General features: G+C 44.4%; 8 non-coding genes and 2 pseudogenes across 8 annotated transcripts; all 10 read right to left on the bottom strand.

Moving 5' to 3' along the window:
* Positions 1–506: 506 nt before the first annotated feature.
* Positions 507–697, bottom strand: LOC141180324 (U2 spliceosomal RNA). The gene has a single exon (XR_012256081.1). It is a non-coding gene; the product is annotated as a U2 spliceosomal RNA (small nuclear RNA).
* A 1,115-nt stretch (positions 698–1,812) lies between these two features.
* LOC141180325 (U2 spliceosomal RNA) lies at positions 1,813–2,003 on the bottom strand. The gene has a single exon (XR_012256082.1). It is a non-coding gene; the product is annotated as a U2 spliceosomal RNA (small nuclear RNA).
* A 1,115-nt stretch (positions 2,004–3,118) lies between these two features.
* Positions 3,119–3,309, bottom strand: LOC141180326 (U2 spliceosomal RNA). Its single transcript, XR_012256083.1, has one exon. It is a non-coding gene; the product is annotated as a U2 spliceosomal RNA (small nuclear RNA).
* A 1,115-nt stretch (positions 3,310–4,424) lies between these two features.
* Positions 4,425–4,615, bottom strand: LOC141180327 (U2 spliceosomal RNA). Its single transcript, XR_012256084.1, has one exon. It is a non-coding gene; the product is annotated as a U2 spliceosomal RNA (small nuclear RNA).
* A 1,115-nt stretch (positions 4,616–5,730) lies between these two features.
* Positions 5,731–5,921, bottom strand: LOC141180328 (U2 spliceosomal RNA). The gene has a single exon (XR_012256085.1). It is a non-coding gene; the product is annotated as a U2 spliceosomal RNA (small nuclear RNA).
* Positions 5,922–7,036: 1,115 nt separating this feature from the next.
* LOC141179681 (U2 spliceosomal RNA) lies at positions 7,037–7,218 on the bottom strand. The gene has a single exon (XR_012255671.1). It is a non-coding gene; the product is annotated as a U2 spliceosomal RNA (small nuclear RNA).
* Positions 7,219–7,742: 524 nt separating this feature from the next.
* LOC141180016 (U2 spliceosomal RNA) lies at positions 7,743–7,858 on the bottom strand (annotated as a pseudogene).
* A 1,115-nt stretch (positions 7,859–8,973) lies between these two features.
* LOC141179925 (U2 spliceosomal RNA) lies at positions 8,974–9,180 on the bottom strand (annotated as a pseudogene).
* Positions 9,181–15,372: 6,192 nt separating this feature from the next.
* LOC141180331 (U2 spliceosomal RNA) lies at positions 15,373–15,563 on the bottom strand. The gene has a single exon (XR_012256087.1). It is a non-coding gene; the product is annotated as a U2 spliceosomal RNA (small nuclear RNA).
* A 1,115-nt stretch (positions 15,564–16,678) lies between these two features.
* Positions 16,679–16,869, bottom strand: LOC141179536 (U2 spliceosomal RNA). The gene has a single exon (XR_012255542.1). It is a non-coding gene; the product is annotated as a U2 spliceosomal RNA (small nuclear RNA).
* Positions 16,870–17,392: the final 523 nt, after the last annotated feature.

Genomic DNA, 17,392 nt, shown 5'->3' on the forward strand with positions numbered 1-17,392 from the left:
AGCAGAAGGAGACAACGTTTCAGAAAAGGCATTGTAGCAAACCAAAAAAGAAATTTTAAGCGCAGCAGAGTAACCAGCGCACATACCTGTTAGCTCAGGTGAGTTTAAAAGGCTGCTGTTGATAACAAGGGCATTTGCTAAATAGATGGTGTGTGTGCAACAATATACTGAAAGGTCAAGTATATTGTGCAGCTTATCTCACCACCTGTAGTTATTTAGGTGAAAGCTCCAAAATGCTTGCCTAATATGTCTGTTTATCCAAAAGGAAGTAAAAAGGGAGAGCTAGAAAGATAGCATTGCATCACATTACATGGCAATGCAATGCACAGTTGCTGAAGTTGAACCAAAATGAGCTTGTAATCTGGCTTCTGCAACTTTGAACATGAAAAATCCAATGAGGAGAAGAAAAGCAAAGCCAAAGAGTCCATCCCAAAATCCGACAAACAAGCAAAATGAACAAAAAACATTGAATTCAATTCTTTCTGATTTTAGAAACTGCATTAAAGAAGGGGTGCACCGGTCCTGGAGATACTGCAATACCAGGTCAATGCGTGGAGTGGACAGAGCAAGCTCTTTTTCCATCTCCCTGTTCTAAAAATCCATTTAATATATGGTCCCCAGATAGGGGACGTATCAGATATTAAACTGATAAGAACAGATACTACACTTGATCTTAGCCAAAAGGCCGAGAAGCGATAACCAGAATTGGTTTCAAACTACGGAGCCACCCAAGGATCCTGAAAAGTCCATTTGTGGAGATGAGCTCCTGGACTCCCGTTAAGAAGACATGTTGTCAACCTCTAGATCCCTTACATGCCTGCACTTTTCGGCTTGCTGCTGCTGCAATCCACGCGTTTTAGATCTGCATAACTCCACCTCTTTAAACACAGCACCTTCACCCCCTGCTGTTCCCACCCGCCTCAACACCGTTGGAAGGGAGGAGAACCAATTAAGGCGGGGGGTGGGGTGGAACGAGCAGCTGTCTACCCTTAGCAGGAGGGCTCCTGATTACATACCTCTCCTGCTGCTGCTGCTGCTGGCTGTCCAGCAGCAGACTGAAGGTGGCTGCTGCTGTGCACAGGTATATAAAGGCTCAGAGCCTATTATGACACGCGCAGCCAGCGTTCCATTGCCACATTCCATCTACTGCAGGCAGGATACCTGGCTGGCTGAATGTCGCTGAGAAGCTCACAGAGACCGCCATAAGCAACAGTTTAACAGAATGCCACAGACTAATCAACCAAACTTTTTGGGTTGGGTTCTCTTTTATAGTCTGCAGGCATTAAATGAAAGAAGTCAGTGTTCCAGCAGAAGGAGACAACGTTTCAGAAAAGGCATTGTAGCAAACCAAAAAAGAAATTTTAAGCGCAGCAGAGTAACCAGCGCACATACCTGTTAGCTCAGGTGAGTTTAAAAGGCTGCTGTTGATAACAAGGGCATTTGCTAAATAGATGGTGTGTGTGCAACAATATACTGAAAGGTCAATTATATTGTGCAGCTTATCTCACCACCTGTAGTTATTTAGGTGAAAGCTCCAAAATGCTTGCCTAATATGTCTGTTTATCCAAAAGGAAGTAAAAAGGGAGAGCTAGAAAGATAGCATTGCATCACATTACATGGCAATGCAATGCACAGTTGCTGAAGTTGAACCAAAATGAGCTTGTAATCTGGCTTCTGCAACTTTGAACATGAAAAATCCAATGAGGAGAAGAAAAGCAAAGCCAAAGAGTCCATCCCAAAATCCGACAAACAAGCAAAATGAACAAAAAACATTGAATTCAATTCTTTCTGATTTTAGAAACTGCATTAAAGAAGGGGTGCACCGGTCCTGGAGATACTGCAATACCAGGTCAATGCGTGGAGTGGACAGAGCAAGCTCTTTTTCCATCTCCCTGTTCTAAAAATCCATTTAATATATGGTCCCCAGATAGGGGACGTATCAGATATTAAACTGATAAGAACAGATACTACACTTGATCTTAGCCAAAAGGCCGAGAAGCGATAACCAGAATTGGTTTCAAACTACGGAGCCACCCAAGGATCCTGAAAAGTCCATTTGTGGAGATGAGCTCCTGGACTCCCGTTAAGAAGACATGTTGTCAACCTCTAGATCCCTTACATGCCTGCACTTTTCGGCTTGCTGCTGCTGCAATCCACGCGTTTTAGATCTGCATAACTCCACCTCTTTAAACACAGCACCTTCACCCCCTGCTGTTCCCACCCGCCTCAACACCGTTGGAAGGGAGGAGAACCAATTAAGGCGGGGGGTGGGGTGGAACGAGCAGCTGTCTACCCTTAGCAGGAGGGCTCCTGATTACATACCTCTCCTGCTGCTGCTGCTGCTGGCTGTCCAGCAGCAGACTGAAGGTGGCTGCTGCTGTGCACAGGTATATAAAGGCTCAGAGCCTATTATGACACGCGCAGCCAGCGTTCCATTGCCACATTCCATCTACTGCAGGCAGGATACCTGGCTGGCTGAATGTCGCTGAGAAGCTCACAGAGACCGCCATAAGCAACAGTTTAACAGAATGCCACAGACTAATCAACCAAACTTTTTGGGTTGGGTTCTCTTTTATAGTCTGCAGGCATTAAATGAAAGAAGTCAGTGTTCCAGCAGAAGGAGACAACGTTTCAGAAAAGGCATTGTAGCAAACCAAAAAAGAAATTTTAAGCGCAGCAGAGTAACCAGCGCACATACCTGTTAGCTCAGGTGAGTTTAAAAGGCTGCTGTTGATAACAAGGGCATTTGCTAAATAGATGGTGTGTGTGCAACAATATACTGAAAGGTCAATTATATTGTGCAGCTTATCTCACCACCTGTAGTTATTTAGGTGAAAGCTCCAAAATGCTTGCCTAATATGTCTGTTTATCCAAAAGGAAGTAAAAAGGGAGAGCTAGAAAGATAGCATTGCATCACATTACATGGCAATGCAATGCACAGTTGCTGAAGTTGAACCAAAATGAGCTTGTAATCTGGCTTCTGCAACTTTGAACATGAAAAATCCAATGAGGAGAAGAAAAGCAAAGCCAAAGAGTCCATCCCAAAATCCGACAAACAAGCAAAATGAACAAAAAACATTGAATTCAATTCTTTCTGATTTTAGAAACTGCATTAAAGAAGGGGTGCACCGGTCCTGGAGATACTGCAATACCAGGTCAATGCGTGGAGTGGACAGAGCAAGCTCTTTTTCCATCTCCCTGTTCTAAAAATCCATTTAATATATGGTCCCCAGATAGGGGACGTATCAGATATTAAACTGATAAGAACAGATACTACACTTGATCTTAGCCAAAAGGCCGAGAAGCGATAACCAGAATTGGTTTCAAACTACGGAGCCACCCAAGGATCCTGAAAAGTCCATTTGTGGAGATGAGCTCCTGGACTCCCGTTAAGAAGACATGTTGTCAACCTCTAGATCCCTTACATGCCTGCACTTTTCGGCTTGCTGCTGCTGCAATCCACGCGTTTTAGATCTGCATAACTCCACCTCTTTAAACACAGCACCTTCACCCCCTGCTGTTCCCACCCGCCTCAACACCGTTGGAAGGGAGGAGAACCAATTAAGGCGGGGGGTGGGGTGGAACGAGCAGCTGTCTACCCTTAGCAGGAGGGCTCCTGATTACATACCTCTCCTGCTGCTGCTGCTGCTGGCTGTCCAGCAGCAGACTGAAGGTGGCTGCTGCTGTGCACAGGTATATAAAGGCTCAGAGCCTATTATGACACGCGCAGCCAGCGTTCCATTGCCACATTCCATCTACTGCAGGCAGGATACCTGGCTGGCTGAATGTCGCTGAGAAGCTCACAGAGACCGCCATAAGCAACAGTTTAACAGAATGCCACAGACTAATCAACCAAACTTTTTGGGTTGGGTTCTCTTTTATAGTCTGCAGGCATTAAATGAAAGAAGTCAGTGTTCCAGCAGAAGGAGACAACGTTTCAGAAAAGGCATTGTAGCAAACCAAAAAAGAAATTTTAAGCGCAGCAGAGTAACCAGCGCACATACCTGTTAGCTCAGGTGAGTTTAAAAGGCTGCTGTTGATAACAAGGGCATTTGCTAAATAGATGGTGTGTGTGCAACAATATACTGAAAGGTCAATTATATTGTGCAGCTTATCTCACCACCTGTAGTTATTTAGGTGAAAGCTCCAAAATGCTTGCCTAATATGTCTGTTTATCCAAAAGGAAGTAAAAAGGGAGAGCTAGAAAGATAGCATTGCATCACATTACATGGCAATGCAATGCACAGTTGCTGAAGTTGAACCAAAATGAGCTTGTAATCTGGCTTCTGCAACTTTGAACATGAAAAATCCAATGAGGAGAAGAAAAGCAAAGCCAAAGAGTCCATCCCAAAATCCGACAAACAAGCAAAATGAACAAAAAACATTGAATTCAATTCTTTCTGATTTTAGAAACTGCATTAAAGAAGGGGTGCACCGGTCCTGGAGATACTGCAATACCAGGTCAATGCGTGGAGTGGACAGAGCAAGCTCTTTTTCCATCTCCCTGTTCTAAAAATCCATTTAATATATGGTCCCCAGATAGGGGACGTATCAGATATTAAACTGATAAGAACAGATACTACACTTGATCTTAGCCAAAAGGCCGAGAAGCGATAACCAGAATTGGTTTCAAACTACGGAGCCACCCAAGGATCCTGAAAAGTCCATTTGTGGAGATGAGCTCCTGGACTCCCGTTAAGAAGACATGTTGTCAACCTCTAGATCCCTTACATGCCTGCACTTTTCGGCTTGCTGCTGCTGCAATCCACGCGTTTTAGATCTGCATAACTCCACCTCTTTAAACACAGCACCTTCACCCCCTGCTGTTCCCACCCGCCTCAACACCGTTGGAAGGGAGGAGAACCAATTAAGGTGGGGGGTGGGGTGGAACGAGCAGCTGTCTACCCTTAGCAGGAGGGCTCCTGATTACATACCTCTCCTGCTGCTGCTGCTGCTGGCTGTCCAGTAGCAGACTGAAGGTGGCTGCTGCTGTGCACAGGTATATAAAGGCTCAGAGCCTATTATGACACGCGCAGCCAGCGTTCCATTGCCACATTCCATCTACTGCAGGCAGGATACCTGGCTGGCTGAATGTCGCTGAGAAGCTCACAGAGACCGCCATAAGCAACAGTTTAACAGAATGCCACAGACTAATCAACCAAACTTTTTGGGTTGGGTTCTCTTTTATAGTCTGCAGGCATTAAATGAAAGAAGTCAGTGTTCCAGCAGAAGGAGACAACGTTTCAGAAAAGGCATTGTAGCAAACCAAAAAAGAAATTTTAAGCGCAGCAGAGTAACCAGCGCACATACCTGTTAGCTCAGGTGAGTTTAAAAGGCTGCTGTTGATAACAAGGGCATTTGCTAAATAGATGGTGTGTGTGCAACAATATACTGAAAGGTCAATTATATTGTGCAGCTTATCTCACCACCTGTAGTTATTTAGGTGAAAGCTCCAAAATGCTTGCCTAATATGTCTGTTTATCCAAAAGGAAGTAAAAAGGGAGAGCTAGAAAGATAGCATTGCATCACATTACATGGCAATGCAATGCACAGTTGCTGAAGTTGAACCAAAATGAGCTTGTAATCTGGCTTCTGCAACTTTGAACATGAAAAATCCAATGAGGAGAAGAAAAGCAAAGCCAAAGAGTCCATCCCAAAATCCGACAAACAAGCAAAATGAACAAAAAACATTGAATTCAATTCTTTCTGATTTTAGAAACTGCATTAAAGAAGGGGTGCACCGGTCCTGGAGATACTGCAATACCAGGTCAATGCGTGGAGTGGACAGAGCAAGCTCTTTTTCCATCTCCCTGTTCTAAAAATCCATTTAATATATGGTCCCCAGATAGGGGACGTATCAGATATTAAACTGATAAGAACAGATACTACACTTGATCTTAGCCAAAAGGCCGAGAAGCGATAACCAGAATTGGTTTCAAACTACGGAGCCACCCAAGGATCCTGAAAAGTCCATTTGTGGAGATGAGCTCCTGGACTCCCGTTAAGAAGACATGTTGTCAACCTCTAGATCCCTTACATGCCTGCACTTTTCGGCTTGCTGCTGCTGCAATCCACGCGTTTTAGATCTGCATAACTCCACCTCTTTAAACACAGCACCTTCACCCCCTGCTGTTCCCACCCGCCTCAACACCGTTGGAAAGGAGGAGAACCAATTAAGGCGGGGGGTGGGGTGGAACGAGCAGCTGTCTACCCTTAGCAGGAGGGCTCCTGATTACATACCTCTCCTGCTGCTGCTGCTGCTGGCTGTCCAGCAGCAGACTGAAGGTGGCTGCTGCTGTGCACAGGTATATAAAGGCTCAGAGCCTATTATGACACGCGCAGCCAGCGTTCCATTGCCACATTCCATCTACTGCAGGCAGGATACCTGGCTGGCTGAATGTCGCTGAGAAGCTCACAGAGACCGCCATAAGCAACAGTTTAACAGAATGCCACAGACTAATCAACCAAACTTTTTGGGTTGGGTTCTCTTTTATAGTCTGCAGGCATTAAATGAAAGAAGTCAGTGTTCCAGCAGAAGGAGACAACGTTTCAGAAAAGGCATTGTAGCAAACCAAAAAAGAAATTTTAAGCACAGCAGAGTAACCAGCGCACATACCTGTTAGCTCAGGTGAGTTTAAAAGGCTGCTGTTGATAACAAGGGCATTTGCTAAATAGATGGTGTGTGTGCAACAATATACTGAAAGGTCAATTATATTGTGCAGCTTATCTCACCACCTGTAGTTATTTAGGTGAAAGCTCCAAAATGCTTGCCTAATATGTCTGTTTATCCAAAAGGAAGTAAAAAGGGAGAGATAGAAAGATAGCATTGCATCACATTACATGGCAATGCAATGCACAGTTGCTGAAGTTGAACCAAAATGAGCTTGTAATCTGGCTTCTGCAACTTTGAACATGAAAAATCCAATGAGGAGAAGAAAAGCAAAGCCAAAGAGTCCATCCCAAAATCCGACAAACAAGCAAAATGAACAAAAAACATTGAATTCAATTCTTTCTGATTTTAGAAACTGCATTAAAGAAGGGGTGCACCGGTCCTGGAGATACTGCAATACCAGGTCAATGCGTGGAGTGGACAGAGCAAGCTCTTTTTCCATCTCCCTGTTCTAAAAATCCATTTAATATATGGTCCCCAGATAGGGGACGTATCAGATATTAAACTGATAAGAACAGATTTTTTGATTGAAGCTGCATCCAAGGCACTGAAAAATGTGACCGAAGTCACACCAAAACAGCGCACGAGGCGAGGATTCATGTGGACCTTTCCCGGAGGAGAGGGTCCCCAATAAACCATCCCCATCCCTCCGAGCCAGAAGGCCACAGCGAGGGTCAGGGATCTCCGATGCTCTCCCTAGCCGAAGCCGGAGAAGAGCCGTTTTCGTGCTCCCAGCTTCCATCTAGGCTGCCACCCTAGTGGAGCTGGAGCCTGTGTTGGTTTCTCAGCCCAAAGCTGACCGGACCTCCGACCGGGTTTATAAAAATTCCCCTTCCTAGCCCGGAGGCCAGGAATAGGGGGGGTTGCTCAGAAAGTATGATTGGCAAAGGTGCGGCGTGCAACGAAGCCAAGTCTTTCTGGGGTTCCCAGTCCCAGTAAGCTTGGACTCCCACCAGGGCGCCTACTCCTGGGGCACATTGCTCCAAAGCCCTCACACTTACCCAGCCTAGTGACTTCGATCCTGGAGGGCCATGTTTTCCATCAGATAACTCTATGAGCCACCTGGCGTACTAACAAGTGCACCAAACCAGTGTGTAATATGCATCAATTTACTAGGGCAGCCCAAGGACAAAACTGCCTTTTCAAAAGATACTACACTTGATCTTAGCCAAAAGGCCGAGAAGCGATAACCAGAATTGGTTTCAAACTACGGAGCCACCCAAGGATCCTGAAAAGTCCATTTGTGGAGATGAGCTCCTGGACTCCCGTTAAGAAGACATGTTGTCAACCTCTAGATCCCTTACATGCCTGCACTTTTCGGCTTGCTGCTGCTGCAATCCACGCGTTTTAGATCTGCATAACTCCACCTCTTTAAACACAGCACCTTCACCCCCTGCTGTTCCCACCCGCCTCAACACCGTTGGAAGGGAGGAGAACCAATTAAGGCGGGGGGTGGGGTGGAACGAGCAGCTGTCTACCCTTAGCAGGAGGGCTCCTGATTACATACCTCTCCTGCTGCTGCTGCTGCTGGCTGTCCAGCAGCAGACTGAAGGTGGCTGCTGCTGTGCACAGGTATATAAAGGCTCAGAGCCTATTATGACACGCGCAGCCAGCGTTCCATTGCCACATTCCATCTACTGCAGGCAGGATACCTGGCTGGCTGAATGTCGCTGAGAAGCTCACAGAGACCGCCATAAGCAACAGTTTAACAGAATGCCACAGACTAATCAACCAAACTTTTTGGGTTGGGTTCTCTTTTATAGTCTGCAGGCATTAAATGAAAGAAGTCAGTGTTCCAGCAGAAGGAGACAACGTTTCAGAAAAGGCATTGTAGCAAACCAAAAAAGAAATTTTAAGCGCAGCAGAGTAACCAGCGCACATACCTGTTAGCTCAGGTGAGTTTAAAAGGCTGCTGTTGATAACAAGGGCATTTGCTAAATAGATGGTGTGTGTGCAACAATATACTGAAAGGTCAATTATATTGTGCAGCTTATCTCACCACCTGTAGTTATTTAGGTGAAAGCTCCAAAATGCTTGCCTAATATGTCTGTTTATCCAAAAGGAAGTAAAAAGGGAGAGCTAGAAAGATAGCTTTGCATCACATTACATGGCAATGCAATGCACAGTTGCTGAAGTTGAACCAAAATGAGCTTGTAATCTGGCTTCTGCAACTTTGAACATGAAAAATCCAATGAGGAGAAGAAAAGCAAAGCCAAAGAGTCCATCCCAAAATCCGACAAACAAGCAAAATGAACAAAAAACATTGAATTCAATTCTTTCTGATTTTAGAAACTGCATTAAAGAAGGGGTGCACCGGTCCTGGAGATACTGCAATACCAGGTCAATGCGTGGAGTGGACAGAGCAAGCTCTTTTTCCATCTCCCTGTTCTAAAAATCCATTTAATATATGGTCCCCAGATAGGGGACGTATCAGATATTAAACTGATAAGAACAGATTTTTTTTTTTTTTTTTTTTTTTTTTTTTTTTCTTTTTTTTAACCAAATCAGATAGGCCGGAGCATAAGCTCAATCAAATCGACTTACAAAAGCCTTTCATTGACACTTAGCCTTTCATCACACTTGGTATATAATCAAAAATAAAACCAAACCTTATCATCAGGTACATTATACACTACTAATTAAACTTTACCAAAAACCTCCACTTTTTAAACTTCCAGATCCCTTCAGCATCTATAATACTTCCACGTTCCTGATCCCAGAGGTATATTACATACATACGTGACAGAATCAATCTCAAACATTCATTAACTGACATTTTCTTCCTTTTAAAAACTAACAAATTCCTCGCATCCCACAAACTTTCAATTACACACACCACCAACAACCATAAAATCCTATCCTTAATTCTACTACATGCACCCATCCCAAACATAGCAAGTTTCCAATTAACATACTTTACACCCACCAATTCCTTGCAAAGTCCCCCTATACCCTTCCATACATCATATGCAAAATCACAATCCCATACCATATGTCTAACATGCTCTCTCAAACTACATCCATCCCTCGGGCATACCTCAGATTTAACTAAATCCCTCTTCTTTTGCACATCTCTAACAGGCAAAATGTCATGCAATATCATCCAAGCGATATCTCTCTGTCTGTTAGTCACACCATCTATACTTAATTTTCTCCACATCTCGGTTACTTCCTCCCCTCTCAACCCATTGATATTACATACCACCTCACGCTCACGCACCATCCTAATGACTTTCTTCTTTTGCCTAAAATCACTCATGTTAACGGACAACAAATCATACTTCCTTACAAATTTCTCAACACAACCATACCATACAGGACACTTAAAAGCAACAGGCACTCTAGCATCCCTTTTGACCCACTTTAAGCCATAAAGCATCCATCCAGCCGAATACTTCATCATATAAGCACACTTATTACTTTTCCCTAGAACCACCACCACCATTTTCACGTAACTAATCCCTAAAAAGAAATCAATATTTGGAAAATCCAAACCACCATTTACACATAACTTATAGACATATTCCCGTTTCAATTTCTCCATGCGACTTCCCCAAAGAAAATTAAAGATGAATTTCTCAGTTTTCCTAATTTTCTTAAAAGCAGCAGGATATACATTCGCAACAAACAACAAAATAGGCAAAATAACCGCCTTAATAATCAGAACTTTCCCAGTCAGAGTTAGTTCTCTCATTCGCCAAAAATTCAACTTGCGCACCACTCTCACCCCACAATCTTCCCAACTCTCATTTCCTTTCAAATCATCATTAAACTTAATCCCAAGCACCTTTATTGCACCATCCTCACACCTCACACCATCCATCCGTACATTCCTCTCACCAAAACATTTAAAGGAACTCTTAGTCCAATTGACCTTAAAAGCTGAGACACTACAAAACAAACTTAATATCAACCTTGCCCTACTCATCGCAGCCATATTCCCACTCACAATCACTACATCATCCATGTAACCTAGAATTCTCACATCCTTTCCATTACTCCCAGGAATCATCACACCTCTCATAACCTTATCCTTCCTAACCATACACATCAACACTTCAATCACACTAATAAACAAAAAAGGGGACATAGGGCACCCCTGACGCACTCCTGATTTAATTCTCACTTTCTCACTCAACCACCCATTCACCAAAAATTCACTTGAAACATTACAATACAAACTCCTAACACAGTTTACAAAATTCCTGGAATAACCCATCTTAGACAAAACCTTAAACATAAAGCTATGTGACACACGGTCAAAAGCTTTTTCAAAATCAACCGAAAACAACAAACATTTCTGCTTACGACTCATACAATCCCCAATCACATCACGCAACAACACCAAATTTTCAGTCATACTTCTCCCAGGCACTGCACACACTTGGTCTTCATCCACCACACCGCCAATCACTTCCCGCATCCGGCTAGCCAACAATTTACTAAACACCTTATAGTCTGCATTCAAAAGGGTGATTGGCCTCCAATTCCCCAAATCCTTTTTATCACCTTTCTTATGAACCAAAACCACCACCCCATCTCTCATAGATTCACTCAACATATTCTCCGTGAACATATACTGGCACACCTCCAATAAGTCATTTCCCATCGTGTCCCATTCCTTAACATATAACTCCACGGGCAGTCCATCCTTCCCAGGTGTTTTATTCTTACTCGCAGACATCACCACTTTTTTAACTTCATCCAACACAATTACATCATCCAATATTTCACGTTCATCCTCACCCAAACAACCTTCTAAACACCCCAAAGCATCAGTCAACATCCTATCATCAACCCATTTTTCCCCATACAACTCCTTATAAAACAACACCACCTCCTGCATCACATCCTTCCCACTCACACACACCCCATCACCATTCACCACCTCATCCATATCTACTTTCTTCCCAAAAACTTTTTTGAAAAAAAACCTTGTGCATTTCTCATTTTTCTCCAAATGTTCAATCTTAGAACGGTAAATAATTTCTTTCCCTTTACCCTCAATATATTTCTTAATCTCTTCTTTCACTTGACACATCAAAACATCCACATCCACTCCAATCATCCTTAACATCCTCAGCCACTCCAGTCTAGAGCTTAAATCATTAAATTTTGCTCTATTCATTGCTGCTTTCCTCCTGCCCCTTTTTCTAAAGAAAAAAACAATCTCACTCTTCATCCAGTCCCACCACTCAAGCACATTCCTGAAATCACTTTTTTTATCCCTCCACCTAACATACATTCGCCTAAAATCACGCATGATCCTATTATCTTCCAGCAAACGCACATTAAGTTTCCACACGCCACCACCATATACAAAGGAAATCTTACCTTCTAGACGTGCCCTCAAACACACATGGTCAGAGAAGGGAACATCTTCCTGCTGGAAATTCCTACAAATAACATTTTGTGAAGAAAAGAAGATACGGTCTATTCTAGACTCTATGCCTCCCCTGTCGGCCTTATAGGTCGCAGGAGGTGGATTACCTAAAAAAACTTCCGCAGCATCCTGTAAGGAAAAATCCGCCACAAGACTCTTGAGTCTTTTACCTGTAACATCCATCTTATCCCCCTCCGTCACACAATTGAAATCTCCAACAAAAATTATTGGCATTTTGCCAGATAAAAAAAAACATAATTTCTCAAAAATTTCCAGCCTCTCCCCTTTATCTATTGGTGCATACATATTTACCACCCTAACCCTCCACCCCCTACAATTTAACTCACATATTACACACCTCCCCGCCTCCACCACCATGTAACTTTCTATCTTAACACTATAACCCTTCACCAAAACACCTACCCCACAATTTTTATTACATACAGAACCAGACCACACACTTTGACCTAAAGGCCATGCATTTTCACTTAAGGGATCGGAGATCCCACACTCCTGGACACAGTATACGTCCGCATCCAAGTTGCTCAAGTGGTGCAAAATTGCCACTCTTCTCGACTCAGATTTAATCAGCCGAACATTTAGCGACAAGATGCTGAGAGCAACTTGGGCACCCATCTATTAATTTGATGTGGCAGGTCACGACAACATGCCCACCTGTACATCATCCTAACCCTTCTGGGGGTAGGACGCTGGACGTGCAGATATCGTAGTTTGTGCCTTCCCCCAAAAAAGACACATCTTGGGGATCGGATGCAGTAGGGTACACCCGGGCTGAACTCACACTGCAGTCACTTAAAGGGGAAAAGGATGGCTCAGTTTTCTTCTTTTTCTTCACTGAAGCGCCTCCATCTTCATCTGAACTATAATCCCGCCGCTGGGGGTCAAAGTCCCCCTGACCTCCCTCCTCCTCAAGGTCAGAAACGACATCGCTCCAGGCCACATGCGGTGTTCTGGTCAGATCAGACTCCTCTTCCCCCTGCAATGTAACCATCATGTCTGGAATTTCAGCCTCCAGATCCTCCACCGGGGCCACTTCCATGCCTATACGATCATCAGTTATCGTCTCAGACTCACTGACATCTGAAGCCACAGACGCGGCCCTCTGCACCGGTGGCTCAGGTGCCAGCTCCATATTTCCTCTTACATTCACACGAACCAGTTCTGGAAAAGCAACCCGAGCCTCCTCCTCATCCAGGAAAGCCAGAGTAGATATCGGAGCAGTCGGAGTTGGAGCAGTCGGAGTTGTAGCTGTGGGTGCAGGAGATTCATTTCTTCTCCTTCCCCTTCCCGCTGCCCCCGCATATGAACCAGGATGGAATATACAGTCTCTGAAGGCATGCCCCTTCTCTCCGCAGAGGTTACAGACTATTTCATTTTTGCAATTATTGGAAGAATGACCCACCTCATTGCACTTCCTGCAAATAATCTGTCTGATGTCGCATGCTTCCTGAGTATGGCCATACCTCCTACAATGACGACAAAACCTGGGCGCATTGGGGAAGAACAGGTAACCCCGCTCACTCCCAATGGAAAAATTTGATGGAGGATAATGTATACCCCCTGGTTCATCAGGACTTTCCCGGAACTTGACCATGAAACGATATTTACCGGTCCATAGTTCCTCCTCATTCATGACTTTTACTGCCACCTTGGTAATATAGCAGTGCCTATTTAGAAAGGCATAAATCAAAGCCAAGTCCACATGTGGGTTGTACATGAAAACAGTCAGAGGTACCTCTTTGGAGCAATACAAGATGACAAAAGTCAGCCCATCCAAATATTGATTGTCCAGATTCTTTTTCAAACAATCATAGAAATTGTTGCAAACAGCCATAGAAGTAAATACAAGATTATACTTGCTTTTGAATTGCTGGAGGCACAAGATTTCTTCCTTCTTCACTTCAAGGAGTCCAAACAAAATCTCCTTCACCACGAAGCTGAGGGTAAAGATTCCTTCTTTGCCTTCTTCCACATCAATCTGGATTCCAAACTTCACTCGAGCCTCACCGGGCCCAGCGTATCGAATGCGTCCCATTATCGCTAGTCGTGTCTACTGGCCAACTCCTTATAGCAGCAAGTGGCTTAAGCCATAAAATGGCGATGCCACAGGGCCAAGAGTTAACGCACAGACAGCCAAATGACTAGACCCATTACAGATCTGAGCCAAAAGGCCGAGAAGCGATAACCAGAATTGGTTTCAAACTACGGAGCCACCCAAGGATCCTGAAAAGTCCATTTGTGGAGATGAGCTCCTGGACTCCCGTTAAGAAGACATGTTGTCAACCTCTAGATCCCTTACATGCCTGCACTTTTCGGCTTGCTGCTGCTGCAATCCACGCGTTTTAGATCTGCATAACTCCACCTCTTTAAACACAGCACCTTCACCCCCTGCTGTTCCCACCCGCCTCAACACCGTTGGAAGGGAGGAGAACCAATTAAGGCGGGGGGTGGGGTGGAACGAGCAGCTGTCTACCCTTAGCAGGAGGGCTCCTGATTACATACCTCTCCTGCTGCTGCTGCTGCTGGCTGTCCAGCAGCAGACTGAAGGTGGCTGCTGCTGTGCACAGGTATATAAAGGCTCAGAGCCTATTATGACACGCGCAGCCAGCGTTCCATTGCCACATTCCATCTACTGCAGGCAGGATACCTGGCTGGCTGAATGTCGCTGAGAAGCTCACAGAGACCGCCATAAGCAACAGTTTAACAGAATGCCACAGACTAATCAACCAAACTTTTTGGGTTGGGTTCTCTTTTATAGTCTGCAGGCATTAAATGAAAGAAGTCAGTGTTCCAGCAGAAGGAGACAACGTTTCAGAAAAGGCATTGTAGCAAACCAAAAAAGAAATTTTAAGCGCAGCAGAGTAACCAGCGCACATACCTGTTAGCTCAGGTGAGTTTAAAAGGCTGCTGTTGATAACAAGGGCATTTGCTAAATAGATGGTGTGTGTGCAACAATATACTGAAAGGTCAATTATATTGTGCAGCTTATCTCACCACCTGTAGTTATTTAGGTGAAAGCTCCAAAATGCTTGCCTAATATGTCTGTTTATCCAAAAGGAAGTAAAAAGGGAGAGCTAGAAAGATAGCATTGCATCACATTACATGGCAATGCAATGCACAGTTGCTGAAGTTGAACCAAAATGAGCTTGTAATCTGGCTTCTGCAACTTTGAACATGAAAAATCCAATGAGGAGAAGAAAAGCAAAGCCAAAGAGTCCATCCCAAAATCCGACAAACAAGCAAAATGAACAAAAAACATTGAATTCAATTCTTTCTGATTTTAGAAACTGCATTAAAGAAGGGGTGCACCGGTCCTGGAGATACTGCAATACCAGGTCAATGCGTGGAGTGGACAGAGCAAGCTCTTTTTCCATCTCCCTGTTCTAAAAATCCATTTAATATATGGTCCCCAGATAGGGGACGTATCAGATATTAAACTGATAAGAACAGATACTACACTTGATCTTAGCCAAAAGGCCGAGAAGCGATAACCAGAATTGGTTTCAAACTACGGAGCCACCCAAGGATCCTGAAAAGTCCATTTGTGGAGATGAGCTCCTGGACTCCCGTTAAGAAGACATGTTGTCAACCTCTAGATCCCTTACATGCCTGCACTTTTCGGCTTGCTGCTGCTGCAATCCACGCGTTTTAGATCTGCATAACTCCACCTCTTTAAACACAGCACCTTCACCCCCTGCTGTTCCCACCCGCCTCAACACCGTTGGAAGGGAGGAGAACCAATTAAGGCGGGGGGTGGGGTGGAACGAGCAGCTGTCTACCCTTAGCAGGAGGGCTCCTGATTACATACCTCTCCTGCTGCTGCTGCTGCTGGCTGTCCAGCAGCAGACTGAAGGTGGCTGCTGCTGTGCACAGGTATATAAAGGCTCAGAGCCTATTATGACACGCGCAGCCAGCGTTCCATTGCCACATTCCATCTACTGCAGGCAGGATACCTGGCTGGCTGAATGTCGCTGAGAAGCTCACAGAGACCGCCATAAGCAACAGTTTAACAGAATGCCACAGACTAATCAACCAAACTTTTTGGGTTGGGTTCTCTTTTATAGTCTGCAGGCATTAAATGAAAGAAGTCAGTGTTCCAGCAGAAGGAGACAACGTTTCAGAAAAGGCATTGTAGCAAACCAAAAAAGAAATTTTAAGCGCAGCAGAGTAACCAGCGCACATACCTGTTAGCTCAGGTGAGTTTAAAAGGCTGCTGTTGATAACAAGGGCATTTGCTAAATAGATGGTGTGTGTGCAACAATATACTGAAAGGTCAATTATATTGTGCAGCTTATCTCACCACCTGTAGTTATTTAGGTGAAAGCTCCAAAATGCTTGCCTAATATGTCTGTTTATCCAAAAGGAAGTAAAAAGGGAGAGCTAGAAAGATAGCATTGCATCACATTACATGGCAATGCAATGCACAGTTGCTGAAGTTGAACCAAAATGAGCTTGTAATCTGGCTTCTGCAACTTTGAACATGAAAAATCCAATGAGGAGAAGAAAAGCAAAGCCAAAGAGTCCATCCCAAAATCCGACAAACAAGCAAAATGAACAAAAAACATTGAATTCAATTCTTTCTGATTTTAGAAACTGCATTAAAGAAGGGGTGCACCGGTCCTGGAGATACTGCAATACCAGGTCAATGCGTGGAGTGGACAGAACAAGCTCTTTTTCCATCTCCCTGTTCTAAAAATCCATTTAATATATGGTCCCCAGATAGGGGACGTATCAGATATTAAACTGATAAGAACAGATACTACACTTGATCTTAGCCAAAAGGCCGAGAAGCGATAACCAGAATTGGTTTCAAACTACGGAGCCACCCAAGGATCCTGAAAAGTCCATTTGTGGAGATGAGCTCCTGGACTCCCGTTAAGAAGACATGTTGTCAACCTCTAGATCCCTTACATGCCTGCACTTTTCGGCTTGCTGCTGCTGCAATCCACGCGTTTTAGATCTGCATAACTCCACCTCTTTAAACACAGCACCTTCACCCCCTGCTGTTCCCACCCGCCTCAACACCGTTGGAAGGGAGGAGAACCAATTAAGGCGGGGGGTGGGGTGGAACGAGCAGCTGTCTACCCTTAGCAGGAGGGCTCCTGATTACATACCTCTCCTGCTGCTGCTGCTGCTGGCTGTCCAGCAGCAGACTGAAGGTGGCTGCTGCTGTGCACAGGTATATAAAGGCTCAGAGCCTATTATGACACGCGCAGCCAGCGTTCCATTGCCACATTCCATCTACTGCAGGCAGGATACCTGGCTGGCTGAATGTCGCTGAGAAGCTCACAGAGACCGCCATAAGCAACAGTTTAACA

This window comes from Phyllobates terribilis, unplaced genomic scaffold (genome assembly GCF_046119375.1).
Source record: "Phyllobates terribilis strain yellow unplaced genomic scaffold, ASM4611937v1 Scaffold_30__1_contigs__length_15301838, whole genome shotgun sequence".
Taxonomy (NCBI): domain Eukaryota; kingdom Metazoa; phylum Chordata; class Amphibia; order Anura; family Dendrobatidae; genus Phyllobates; species Phyllobates terribilis.